At 37.2% G+C, this 13,456-nt stretch overlaps 1 protein-coding gene across 1 annotated transcript in view; it reads right to left on the bottom strand.

The window, feature by feature from the left end:
* Positions 1 to 7,162: 7,162 nt before the first annotated feature.
* Positions 7,163 to 13,456, bottom strand: part of AFM (afamin) — a 48,959-nt gene continuing 42,665 nt past the window's right edge. The window contains exon 15 of the mRNA XM_055384470.2: positions 7,163 to 9,428. The gene's annotated coding sequence lies outside the window, so the exon portion shown is untranslated. The remainder of the gene's footprint in view (positions 9,429 to 13,456) is intronic.

Raw genomic sequence — 13,456 nt, 5'->3', positions numbered from 1 at the left:
CTCTCAGCATCCGGAATGAACTAAAACCATCAAGCACAAATGTGAACACTATCTTACAGGCATCCCTGTCATGGAAGTTACTACCTCCTAACTTCTCATGTAAATCATAATGATTTTTTTACATGATAATTGCTTTTTACATACCACTCTTTGCAAAATCTGCTTCTGAAACATAGAGATAATCAGTGTTAAACTATCGTTGCAATAATTTATCTTAAGGTAAGATTGCAAAAACATATTCTCATATAGTATAATGTAACTGTTTTCCTAAACCCAAAGCTTTATTTAGTTACTGAGTTTGCAAATATTGGAAGTCAAGTTTTGCTAAAAGGGAAACTGCCATGTATTTTGTGGAGAAAAAGTGGGACAGCAAGATTGGCCTTCAATTTTCTGTGTTATAAACTCATTTGTGGCCTTAAATGAAATACTTTACAAACACAAGGCAAATTATTTATCAAGCCAGAAAGAGAACCTTAGAGCTATTTTATCAAGGTAAGTTTGATTGGTCAGTGTGCATGCATGTGTATGTATTGGTTATTTCAATAAAATGGGCTTTTTACATAAATGGCACAGATGCAGAGATATAGATGTAGGTATAGAAATATAGATACATATTAAGAAGTCATGATTTAATAAAAGCATATACCAACTGTGAACTTAGTAAAATACTCCATGAATACAAATTGAAGTGAATTATATGGATTCTCGAGAGAAAGACAAATACAGAGTTCTTGAACCATGCATATAAGATTCCAGTGGGAAGGTACCAATAATCTTGTAGGCTTAGTTCTTTAGCAAGAGTGCTGGTTATCAGCTTAATTAGTCAGACCTAGTCCACCTTATCCTAACGAGCAGTGCCTGTTATAGGGAAAATTGTTATTGTTTTTGCAAACAGTTGGCCTGAATTTCACACTTAGCCCTCTCCTTACTGCCTGTGTGACATCAGGCAAGTCACTTGAACCTCTTGAAACTCAATACTCTACCCTCTATAAAATGTACTTAGTGACTCAGGCTGTTGTAATCAAATAGGACACTGGTTGTAAAGCTGCTTTGTAAACTCTAAATGTCCATTCTCAATCCCAGCACTTTGGGAGGCCGAGGCGGGCGGATCACGAGGTCAGGAGATTGAGACCATCCTGGCTAACGCGGTGAAACCCCATCTCTACTAAAAATACAAAAAAATTATCCGGGAGGGGTGGCAGGCACCTGTAGACCCAGCTACTCTGGAGGCTGAGACAGGAGAATGGCATGAACCCAGGAGGCAGAGTTTGTAGTGAGCCGAGATTGCGCCACTGTACTCCAGCCTGGGTGACAGAGCGAGACTCCATCTCAAAAAAAAAAAAAAAAAAAAAAAAAGTCATTCTCCTGTAAGTTGTTATTATCATAATGACTCCTGTGGAGGCCTAACAGTGATGCCATCAGACAGTGCTTACCTGCAGGAGACTAAATCACTCTCACTTATCCTTCTTTATAGGAAAGAAAGATGCTAGGCATACCTGCTTGAGCCCACTCAGGACAAGAGATGTTTTTGCCCTTCATTCTTCCATTTCTCCTCTCCACTCTAATAGGCTGTGCTGTCTTGCTATCTGCTACTATGCCAAGCAAACAGCTACATTCACTGTAAAGAAGAGATTGCAGAAGCTTCATGAAACACAGAATCCATAAGTCAGTGACTCATCCATAGAGTTGCTACAGTATGGTGATGTGGCCTGTGGTTTAGTTGGAAATTGTATTTCTTGTCTAGTGTTTGCAGTTAGCAAAAACATGCACAATCATTTACGAAAGCATGGCACTACTAATAGCACTAGAATATTGCCTATTTTTATAATCATTTGTAAGAAAGGGGGGTTTTGCTTTTTTTTTTTTTAAAGAAAATTGTCCCACAGCTGTAGCATTCCAAAGGGTTTTCTAATTTGTAGCACTTTCTCAATCCATTTTTATATACTATATCCACTCTTAAAATCACTGAAACTGCCAACTTTGGATATCTTTTTGAATATTCATAAGGAAACTTGTATCATATGAAACACATTAAAAGGTAAACAATAAAAGTCTGAGGTCATGAAGTTTTCCACAAAAGCCAATTATGACTATTAAATTTTAACTGACCTTAAAGCATTTGGAAACCTGGAAAGCTAGAAGAGAGGTTTTATTGCCTACATTTTAAGATAAGAAAATCAAATCAATACATGATTTTTTTTGTTTGTTTTTGTTTGTTTCTGAGACAGGGTCTCACAATGTTGCCTAGGCTGGAATGTAGTGGTGCGATCACCCCTCACTGCAATCTCTACCTCCTGGGCTTAAGAGGTTCTCCCGTCTCAGCCTCCCAAGTAGCTGGGACTACAAGCATGGGCCACCACACCCAGTTAATTTTTTTATTTCTTGTAGAGACAGGATGTCACTATATTGCTCAGGTTGCTTTTGAACTTCTAGCCTCAAACAGTCCTTCTGCCTCAACCTTCCAAAGTGCTGGGATTACAGGCATAAGCCACTGTACCCGGCCAATTACATGATCTTCCTAAAGTCACACAGTAATGAGTGGCAGATTTAGAACTTGAGCCCGAAACATCCTGATTAACAACGGGTAGTTTCTGGATCAGAGACTCTATTTACTTTTACTAAAAATAATTTCAAGTGTTTGGTGAGAATACATTTTTCCTAATAATCTTTAAGACTAAATTTTATATTAGTAAGTATGACCATTTTTTCAAAAAAAGTGCTGGCTGCCTTTCCCAAATAAACTTTTAAGTGAACCATCATCCATGCATAATCTAAACATTCTTCTATGTCACAAGAAAGAGAAATTTGAACTCTAGAATATTTTCAAAGGAACAGAATTATAGAAGGGATCTTTGAAGTTATCTTCCAACCACCTTAATTTACAGTTGTAACACAAAAGCCTGGGTAAATCAAATGACTTGACCTCCATTCCACAGCTAGGCACTCAAAACTAGGACTGGAACTCACATTTCCCAACTCACAGTCCGATGTGCTTTCCACTAGGAAGTTGTGCCTGTCAACATTTTAGTACCAAATGCAAGTTTAGAATTTATAATAAGTGAGTTCAGATAGCAGCATTTACCTTTATTAACCAGTATCAAACATAATTTTGGAAATATAACTAAGATTATTCTACAAAGAACTTTGAGGAAAACTGAGATTCTGTTGTTCTGTTTAGCTCTAAATAACACTCCCTAAAGGGACTTTGGAAGTATTTCCATTTCCAGACAATTTCCACAGCAATAATGTCTTAGTGTATATTGAAATCAGTTTGCCTAGTTAATACACACTTCTGAATGCACACCAGAGATGTTAATACCCCAACTCTCTAATCTTTAAATGTTTTACCATGGGTCTGGCAGTAGATATTAAGTTAATTAAAACAGAAGAGCTGACCAAGTATATGAATCTAAAGCTCTTGCTTATTTCTAAGTCCCTTAAAACAAAACCTGCATACACTTGACTTCATCTTTTTTTTTTTAATTCCTATGTTAGTTGTGAACATTTAAATACCAGGACATTTCTAGCTTCTCTCAAAATGCAGGAGACCCAACTACCTGAAGTCTGAGTTCCTATATGGCAATGTTTCTGGTGCTGAACAGTCACTGCCACCTCTGGACTTAACAAAGCATCTCCTCCTGCCCACAGTCCCCACTCTATCCCTGGCTGGCCCTTGTGGTCATTCGAGTTTGCAACCCTTCCCAAGGAATTCATAAATACATATTCTATCACTAAGAGTTTACAGAAAAACTGTATTATGCTTGTAGGAATTCTGGCTTGTAAGTGAATTGTTTGCATACAAACTGGTCTTCTGTAGAACTGCTGAGTGGCAGGGATGAAAGCTCAGGTGTGTCAGCATTTTCTGAGTTAATATGCCTTCCCCTTGGAATGGCACTGGCTGTTCACAGGATTGAGTGACCTTGCTGGATAGGATAGCCTGTTTAGAGCAGGGGTAGTTTATAAGCTGGCTCTATAAAACATAAAAAGGAGAAGTTATTTTTGAAGATTTCATTCTGAGCTTATTTTTTATTGTTCTTAACAGAAAAACAGAGAAAAAGTTGGTACCTTATATTGCTTTATCCCTGGCAAACTGAGAGAATGAAGAGATCATTTATAGTGACTCACTCTAACAAAGAAAGCTTCTCTGCTTGACCTTACTCAAGTGTCACAAGATTTTCAAACATCTCTTAAAGAATATAAGAGGAGACAGACTGTATTATTGTTCCTGTGTTTAGCCCAACAAAGTACAAATGGAGAGTTTTATTGTTTTTCTATTGTTGTTCTTATTTTAAGATCACAGTTTGGGAAGTATTTCATCTCTGAACCACATCACTATTTGTTAATTTACTATATACGTTGTATATTACTACTACACTTCCGTATGTACTAATACACATATACACACAAATAATTGTGTATGGGTGTGAATAAACTAGTCTCTACATTTAGAAACTCACACTTGGAGAGTGAAACAATTAAACAATACCAAGAGTGAAACAGTTAAACAATACCAATTATAATACATTATAAATAGAAGTTGTAAGAAAAGTACACATATAATGGTTTAGAAGAAAAAAGAGGGACTGGCAATCCAGACTGGATGGAGGTCACCATGAAGTTCTTGAACAATTTGAATCTTAAAGGACAAATAGAAGTTAGCTTGAAACAGCTGAAGAAAAAGAAGAGCATTTAGAACTATTCATCTTTATATATAAACAGTCTTAGAGGTATAAAAACATGACATTTGGGAAATGACATACAAGGTATTTAGAGGCTATTGAGAAAAATTACCTTTAAAATGGTGAGGTTTGAACCAAATCAATGTCCGGATAGACTTAAGCACTTCTGAAAGGTAGAACTGATAATTTTAATAACAACAATTAGTTTAGAAACAAAGTACAGTGAAGAAAAATAATCTAGAATAATATAGGAGACTGGGTTGATGGTAGCACAATTTATTAAACTTGATATTCAGGAAAAAAGAACAGGTTTGAGGAGCGTGGCTAAAAAGCAAATCCAAATAGTTTGCTGTGTGAATATAGAGTTTAAGGATATTTAAGACTTCTGTGTGGCATCTACACATCTCTAAGCAGTCATGGATATAAACTAAGGGTTCAGGAAAGAAGAATTGGATGAAGATCTAAATCTAAGAGTGATACGTTGAAGCTACATTATGGCATCAGGTTAAGGCTGATAAGGCTCAGTGTGTGCAGCAATTAAGTAACTAGATGCACATGTATCCCTGAACGTAAAATGAAAGTTAAATTTAAAAACAAAAGAAGTTGCTTAGATAAGCAATGAAATATAAGGTTGACCAGCCTTCAAAATTTATCCATCCTCACTTTCCTAGCTAAATCTATTATCATAAAGACAAAAAGTGTAAGATGCTTGGGTTTCCCTTGCTTCTGTTGACAACTGAGCAACATCCCTGAAATTTCTCTGGAAATAGGGAGTCTGGGGCTGCCCTGTAAGGAGAACTGAGCTTCCAGGAAGCCCAGTGTTGTCCTAAGTTGGAGAAAGTGATGTTAGGTAAATGTATGTCCTCAGAGGTCCACTTGTATAGAAACACAGTCTGGGCCAGGGAAGAAGCACACTGGGCAACAATCTCTTCCACCCCCAGCCCCACTTTTTCAGTTTCACGTGATGTTGGAGCAAAAATTGTTCCTAGCTTCCAAGAGAAAAAAATACCTTTTCTCCTCCAGCCTTTACAATGCAGAAAAATTCAGTAAGTGCCTGAATCTGAACATCCAAAATATTTTGTGCTCTGAGAAAGAGACTAAAGGATTTGAATGGATGGAAGAAGCTGAAGTAGGAGATGACGAGGGTAGTTGAGGATTATGCCTTTTCAGCTACATCTACAGCACTATGTGCCCTTTTAGAACAGGCAAGTAACATAAGTGGAGAGAAAGGAGCCAAGTTTCTATTAACAGACTTTGTAAAATGAGAGATAAATGATTTTTCAAACAGGTTTAATCAAAAGGGGTGATTAACAACAGCAACAAAGTCTACAAATCTAGATATAACTTACACTGCATTTTCTACTTCATAAATAAATTTAATTACAGCATCTATAAGAAACTTAAACAAATATATAAGAAAAAACAAACAAACAACCCCATCAAAAAGTGGGCAAAAGATATGAACAAGCACTTTTCAAAATAATTTCACATAAATTATGATATCTCAAAGATAATTCTCTAATATATTTTTGTTGCATTCTAGCTGTGATTAGAAAAAAAACAGTTTATTAAAGAAGTCTTGCAGTAACAGAAAAAGTTAATCTCATTATTAATAAAGAAGGAAACAAAGATAAAAATTGTGTTTCTCCTCGAAATTAAAAAGTCTTCTACTGAGTTGCTTAAAAGAGGCCAAAATGCAAAAGTATAGCATGGTGTGTTTTATAAAACAGCATCTTTCTTTCCCAAAGATCACTTGTTCCAGAATCTCAAACATTTAGAACATAAGTGAGCACAAGAAAGTAAGTAATCAAAAGTTCAGAGAGCCACCAGAACAAATTTCAATAATGTCTTAGAGTTGTATTTTGCTTTCATCCAAGTTACTAACTGTGTTATTTGGAACATATCTCATACTCATACTCCTAATCTTAAGTATATGTTCCAGTTTTGTAATATATATTAGTGAACTCCCTCATCCCCTCAAATATTCATATCTTTAACTTAGGATTACTGCCAGCTCTCTTACCGAGAAATGTTTCTAAATAAATAAAAACATAATTATGGAAAAAGAAGTACAGGCATGTTTTGTTAGGGTTGCAAAATTTTGGAAACAAATAAAATGGTTCAACAGAAGGGTGACAGTTAAATAAATAATGGTCCATTATTCTTGAGAAGATATATACTTCTAGTACAAAATAGATATGTTTAAATCTCTAATCAAAATTATATATTCAGTGTGATCATATCATGTATAAAATAAAATCTGTGACTAGAAAAAATTAAGACAAGAAAATATACCAAAATTGGTATCTCTTTGTGGTAGGGATATAAGTCATATTTTAAAATTTCAGGGCCTGGTACGGTGGCTCAAACCTGTAATCCTAGCACTTTGGGAGGTCGAGGCAGGTGGATCACTTGAGGTCAGGAGTTCGAGACCAGTCTGGCCAACTTGGTGAAACCCTGTCTGTGCTAAAAATACAAAAAAAAAAAAAAAAAAAAAAAAAAAAAAAAAAAAAAAAAAACCTGGGCATTGTGGTGCATGCCTGTAATCCCAACTACTCAGGAGGCTGAGGCAGGAGAATCACTTGAACCCGGGAGGCAGAGGTTGCAGTGAGCCAAGACCATGTCACTGCACTCCAGCCTGGACGATAGAGCCAGACTCTGTCTCAAAAAGAAATAAATAAATAAACCAAAGTTTAGAACAACTCCATATTTTTGTTAAAAACATTATATTGATCACATATTGTTTTTACTATGAGTAACTGTACCTTACAGTGAGGTTTTCAAAAACAAGTTAGAAAATGCATGCAAAGGTGATATTCAAACCATAAAACTGGCATGATAATAATATTTTTATTTAATGAATATTATTAAATACAATTTAATTATATTTTATAATTTATTATTATTTTGTTGTATCATACTCATTCAAAATCAAAAACAAGCAAATGTATTCACTTCTTCATAAGAGAGTCTCTGAGGCTTTCCCTCATAGATCACATTCTCTGATCATAGATAGAATGTTTATGCAATCTATTATGTAATTTTCTCTGAGAAAGGAGCAAACGCCACTAGGTACAGACACCCTGCCAGCAGCAAGGCTATAAACATCACAAAATGAGGAAGAAAAAAGAATCCCTAGCTTATGAGCATCTGCTTATGCTTAGCATTATAGGTGCATATTAAACATTTAGCAAAAAATTTCCACTGAAAAAAATTAAGATTACGAAAACCTTGTAACTTAAAATAGTGTAAGTTATCTAAAAAGCTCACCTTTGTAAAAAAAAAAGTCATTATTTAGAAATGCTAGGTAATGGAATATAATAAGTCTGTGCATGAATACTGGTTTTGGGGTTTAAATTAGTTTGAAACCGAAAGAAAAATACGACTGTTCTGCCTAGAAATTCAGAATTGGCTTCTAAAGGAATTGCAGTTCACCAGGGAAAGAAAGGAGAAGGAGGTAAGAAATATATATAAATAGGTTTAATGAAAATACCTGCAATCATTGAGTATGTAGCATATGCCAGAAACTCTTTAGACACAATATTTAATTTATGATACGAAGAACTCAACTTTTAAAATAGGCAACATTCTAATGGGCTTTGGAGGAAGATCAAAGAAGATGACAAGGGAAAATTCAGCACTGCATTTAGCCTTGAGGAATTCATCAGAATCTTTATCAAACTACTAATAATTTTCAGCATGCCTTTTGGAAAAGCCATCTGGTACTCTACCTCCTCCTGTAAAGTAAAGACGGCTATTGAGCATGCCAAAAAGTACCTTTAACCTGGAATTAATCACTGATTTACATCTACACAATAAAGGAGTAAAGGCAATAGTTATAAATATTAAGTGTGTCAACTGTATTTTGCAAAGGTGGCTACAACAATATCTCCTATACCATGCTCTTCTTACAGAGAGACTTTGACATCCTCCCATGAAGAGGTAAGGTGTATATACTGTCTCCTTCAAACTGATGATGTTTTACAGTGTTTCAACAAATAGAGCATGGGAGAAGTGACTTCTAAGGCTAGATCAGAAAAGCCAAGCAACTTGTGCTCTCTCCACTAGAGTACTCCTTTTTGAAGCCATCGGCCATGTGTAAGCAGTCCAACTGACCTCAGGCTACCAGGCTTTGGGAAGCCCAAACTAGCCTAGCAGCAAGATTACATAGAGAGGCCCTGAGATTGTATAAGAAGAAAAAAAGATGTCAGACCAGTGACCAGGTGCTTCAGTCCCCCAGAGTCCCAGATCCAGACATTGTCTGACTGCACCCACATGAAAGATCATAAGCCAGACACCCAAATGAGCCTTTCCTGAATTCCTCACAATAAAATGGTAGTTGTCATTTTAAGTCACTAAATTTTGGGGTGTTTTGCTATGCAGCAATAGTAACTGAAACATTAAACATTTATTATGAAGTAATATCTATGCTAGATCATACTTCTCAAATTTTAATGACTATATGACTTGCCCGGATATATTGTTAAAGTGAAGTCTGTTTAGTAGGTCTAGATGAGAGCTTCAGATTCTGCATTTCCAACAAGCTGCCAGGTGACGCACAGGCTGCTGGTCCACAGTCCACACTTTGCATAGCAAGTTGACATAGGAATAGCATTTCTTTATCTAGAGGCATTCTGTCTTCTTTTCTTCTTGGCAACATGACTAAACAGCTGTTTCATAGCAAGTAGACATGTCAGGAGAGTAAGTCTATACAAGAATGGATGACTTCTAGATGTTTCATAACTGTACCTGTAATTTGACAAACACAAAGTTGTATAATTTGGAATTCAAGAACATATGTTGACACTGTTTCTTAAAAACCTGTGAGTCATTGTTTTGTTGACCTGAAACTTCTAGAATTTCATGACAATGAAGATGAGTTAGGACTATATTTACCTGCATTAAATGTTTACTATGAACAGATCACTGTGAGGTAGGTCAGACATTCCTTGAGTGCCCATGAAATGACCAACTGCACCTTCCAGGCTAGTAGGGGAAGAAAATCACCGATTTAAACCTTTCGTTTTTACAGAGGGGAATGGTAGGTAGAAAGTTCAATAGTCTAAGCTGAATTGTAAATGCAGGATTGTGCAGCTGGTGCAGAGGAATTAAATTTAGAAGTATTGGTGGGTGAAGAAGAGTTCTCAAGAACACCCAGAAGTTTTTTCTAGACTAGGAAAGGTAATGCCATTGTCCCCTAAGATGTGTCATTCAATGTCACTAAATCTTCAGTCTTTATTTCACCTCTCTATTAGAGATTCCCCATGCTCAGTATAATGCCTGGGCATCAGACCTGCCTTTCATCTGTAATTATATCTCTTACTAGTCTGCAAAACTTGTGCAAAACTTACCCCCCACAACACACATATATACCCAACAAAAGCTGACATCACAGACAGAAATTGGATGAATGTTCACAAAAAATCTCTTTTCTCTTCCTATATACACAAGAAAACTACTTTTCCAATCTGCCTTGCCACTGGGTTGGAAACATGTAACTGAGTTCTGACCAGTGAAATATGAATGTATGTGCTATGCACCACATCTAGGCTTGGCCATTAATTTATTTGCACAGTTCCCTACTCTCTCTCCTTCTGTTTCCCAGTGACACTGGACACAAATGCTCCAGACAGTGTAGCTTCAAGATGGAAACATCTTGGATTCCTGAGTTACTCCTTGTAGAATTATAAGGAGCTGAGCTGACCTAAACAGAGCTAAGCTGCCAGGTATCAGAGTAGCCAAGAAGCAAAAATGAAGCAAGAAGCAAAAATGAAAGTAACAGTGAAACCTTTAATCACTTACAGGGACAGGATAAGCAAGAGATTAACCTGAAGAAAATGGTGACTCCTCCTGATCAATTTTTTTCCCATGGACCAGCACCAGTCAAGAATTAGCAGGACTAGCATAGACATGGTATCTGGCTCACTCCTAAAGGAGCTTCCAAAAAAAGGCTCTTGGGATTTTATGGACCCTGGAGCAAGGGGAAAGGAAAGGGGAAAGGTCTGGGAGTGGAAAAGTCCTAAATATTGAGTTAGGGTGGAGAAACGTTTCTTCAAGTTTGATTCTTCAGCTCTTTAATAAGGAGGTCTCAGCAGAGGCACCTGAGGAAGGCCTCAGCTGAAGGCCTCCTATAAAGAAGCCTCCAAATGGAGGCATCTCATCTAGGAATGGTGATATGTATAGGAGCAAAGTCAGCCAGGGAGCCTGAGTCCTCAACTGCAACCTCCTTCAAAGATTGCATTTGCCACACCAAGACTGGTGTGGGGAGGGCAGCTTTGTGACTACCTATTGTTTGTCATAAAAAAAAAAAAGAAAAATCACATGTCGATTTTACCCAGGAGTTTTAGTCAGACTCCTTAAGAGTGGCCTAAGGGAACCATTCAACTTAGACTGTGATATGAGAAAGAAATAAATCCTTATTGAATTAAATCACTAGAACTTTGGAGTTTACTTGTTAGCACAGTATAGCCTAGTTTATCCTATTATAATATTGCCCTTAATGAAAGTTTAGGATGTAATGTCTACAAAGTAGGCCTGTCACTAGAAAAATGACCCTGGTTCTCAACGTAAAAGAGCTAATGGGGAAGTGATAGATAAAGAACAGAGAAATGGTTCATGTTTTTATATCTCCCTCCCACCCCAGTTTCTTAGATAATATACAAATCTTGATTCCTGCAGCTTATCTATCTTCCACTCTTCTTGGGATGCCAACAAGGATAAAACTGCAGCAGCCATTGAAGTCCAGTCAAATGACAAAACAATTGAAAAAGAAATTATATCTCATGACAAAAGGCCTAGCATATGCTTAAAATATTTGAATAGATGTCCCCCATTTACACAGAAACTGGAAAACTAAATTACGCTAAAGAATGTGGCTAGAGTTTCTGGATTCAGGAACTATATCTGTATGTGTAACCTTATCACAATAGTATTTCCTGATGCTCTCTGGAGACTAGAGCCAGTTACAGAATAATGATGCTGTCATGAAAGATGACAGATATTGTAAGAAACCTGAAGTACTAACCAAAAAATCAGTAGAGACATTATCTAACAACCAATGAGTACAGAAATCTTGTGGTAACATTTCTTTATGTTTAAAAATAAGAAATCTTTTCTTCTTGGTGGATGATTGAGGTAGTGGCCATTAAAGTTAATTATATCAAATATTTCCAGCTCCTCTTTTTCAAGGCAAATGGTAGGGCTGCATGTTCACATCTCCTTTGAAGTGAAGTATGACAATATGACTTGCTGTCATTAATGGTATATGAGTAGAAATGATATGCTTACTGCTGAATAGAAGCTTAAGAGATAATGCATGATTTAGTATCATCCTCTCCCTCTGACACAGCGAGCATATGGCAGGTGTTGAGATGAGGTCTTCATTGCCCTGAGTCCCTTAGTGACTATGACAGCAGACCTCCTACCAATCTACATTAGACAGGTGGCATGAGTGAAAAAGAAATTTTGTTAGGCTAAGCAAATTAGAGATAATTTGCTACCATGCTATAACTTTGTCTATCCTGGGATTATTATTTTTGCTTTTAACAGACTTATAAAGGAAAAAATCATCTGCAAGTCATGGAAGGAGAAAACAGGTCAGACACTAGATCAGATATTAGCAGCTGGGCAACACTTAGAAAAGTAGGCACATGCTTTGCATGAAACCTCCTCTTCACTCTCACTAAGGCACCCCAAATTTTGCCTCTGAAAGTTCAGTCAAAATGTTTGTATCAACAGAGTGCATAATGTTAAACTTTGGATCCAATAACCCTGGGCATAGCTCTTTTGAGCAGAAAGTCTTTTAGTAAGTCTAAATTCCCACACACTATACAATGGCCAAATAGATTTGTCATTCTCTATTGTTCACTTTTCTATACATTTGTTCATTGTCATATAGTTGACAGTTACTAAAATAAACACAAAATGTTCAGGACAAGGTATTTTTAATGAGAACTATCTGCCAAGAAAGATAAGGTAGGTTATTCTCTGGGTGGGGGCAGAGGACCTATTCCCCCTACCCCTTACAGGAACACCAAATTTAACAACCATCTACACAAAAAAAGTATGTACTTTATAACAACCAAAAATCAGGTGAGCAATCACAGTTCCTCCAGTTAACTTCATATTACTGAAATAGATACTGAAAAGGGCAGAATAAAACAGTCTTGAATTGCCATTGCCACTCCTTTCCTACCTTCCTAGCAGTGGCTGCATGGCACACAGAATCTGTATGCTGGGAAGGGAGAGTGTAATGATTGTGAGACTTTGCATTGAACTCAGTGCTGCACTATCACAGTGGAAAGCAGAACCTTGCTGTACTTAGCTAACGCTTGCCCATGGAGAGAGCATTTGGACCAGCTAGATACAGGGAAATTGCCCATCTTAGCAGTTGGAACTTGAGTTTCAGCAAGCCTTGCCACTTGGGGCTGAAGTGCTCTGGGGCCCCACATAAACTTGAAAGGCAGTCTAGGCCACGAAGACTGCGATTCCTAGGTGAGTCCTAGTGCTGAGCTGGGCTCAAAACCAGTGTACTGGGAGGCCCAAGAACTACCAAGACACCAGCCAGGACAGCTAAGAGAGTGTTTAGAGTGTTTGCCCTCCCCCAACCCCAGGCTGCACAGCTCACAGCTCCAAAAGAGACCCTTTCCTTCCACTTGAGGAAAGGGAATGGTAAAGTGGACTTTGCCTTACATCTTGGATACCAGTTCATCTACAAAAGAATAGGGCACTGGTCAGAGTTACGAAGCCCCATTCCATGACTTGGCTCCCGGACAACA

This window comes from Gorilla gorilla, chromosome 3, assembly GCF_029281585.2.
Source record: "Gorilla gorilla gorilla isolate KB3781 chromosome 3, NHGRI_mGorGor1-v2.1_pri, whole genome shotgun sequence".
Classification (NCBI taxonomy): Eukaryota; Metazoa; Chordata; class Mammalia; order Primates; family Hominidae; genus Gorilla; species Gorilla gorilla.
This window is presented reverse-complemented; position numbering and strand designations above follow the sequence as displayed.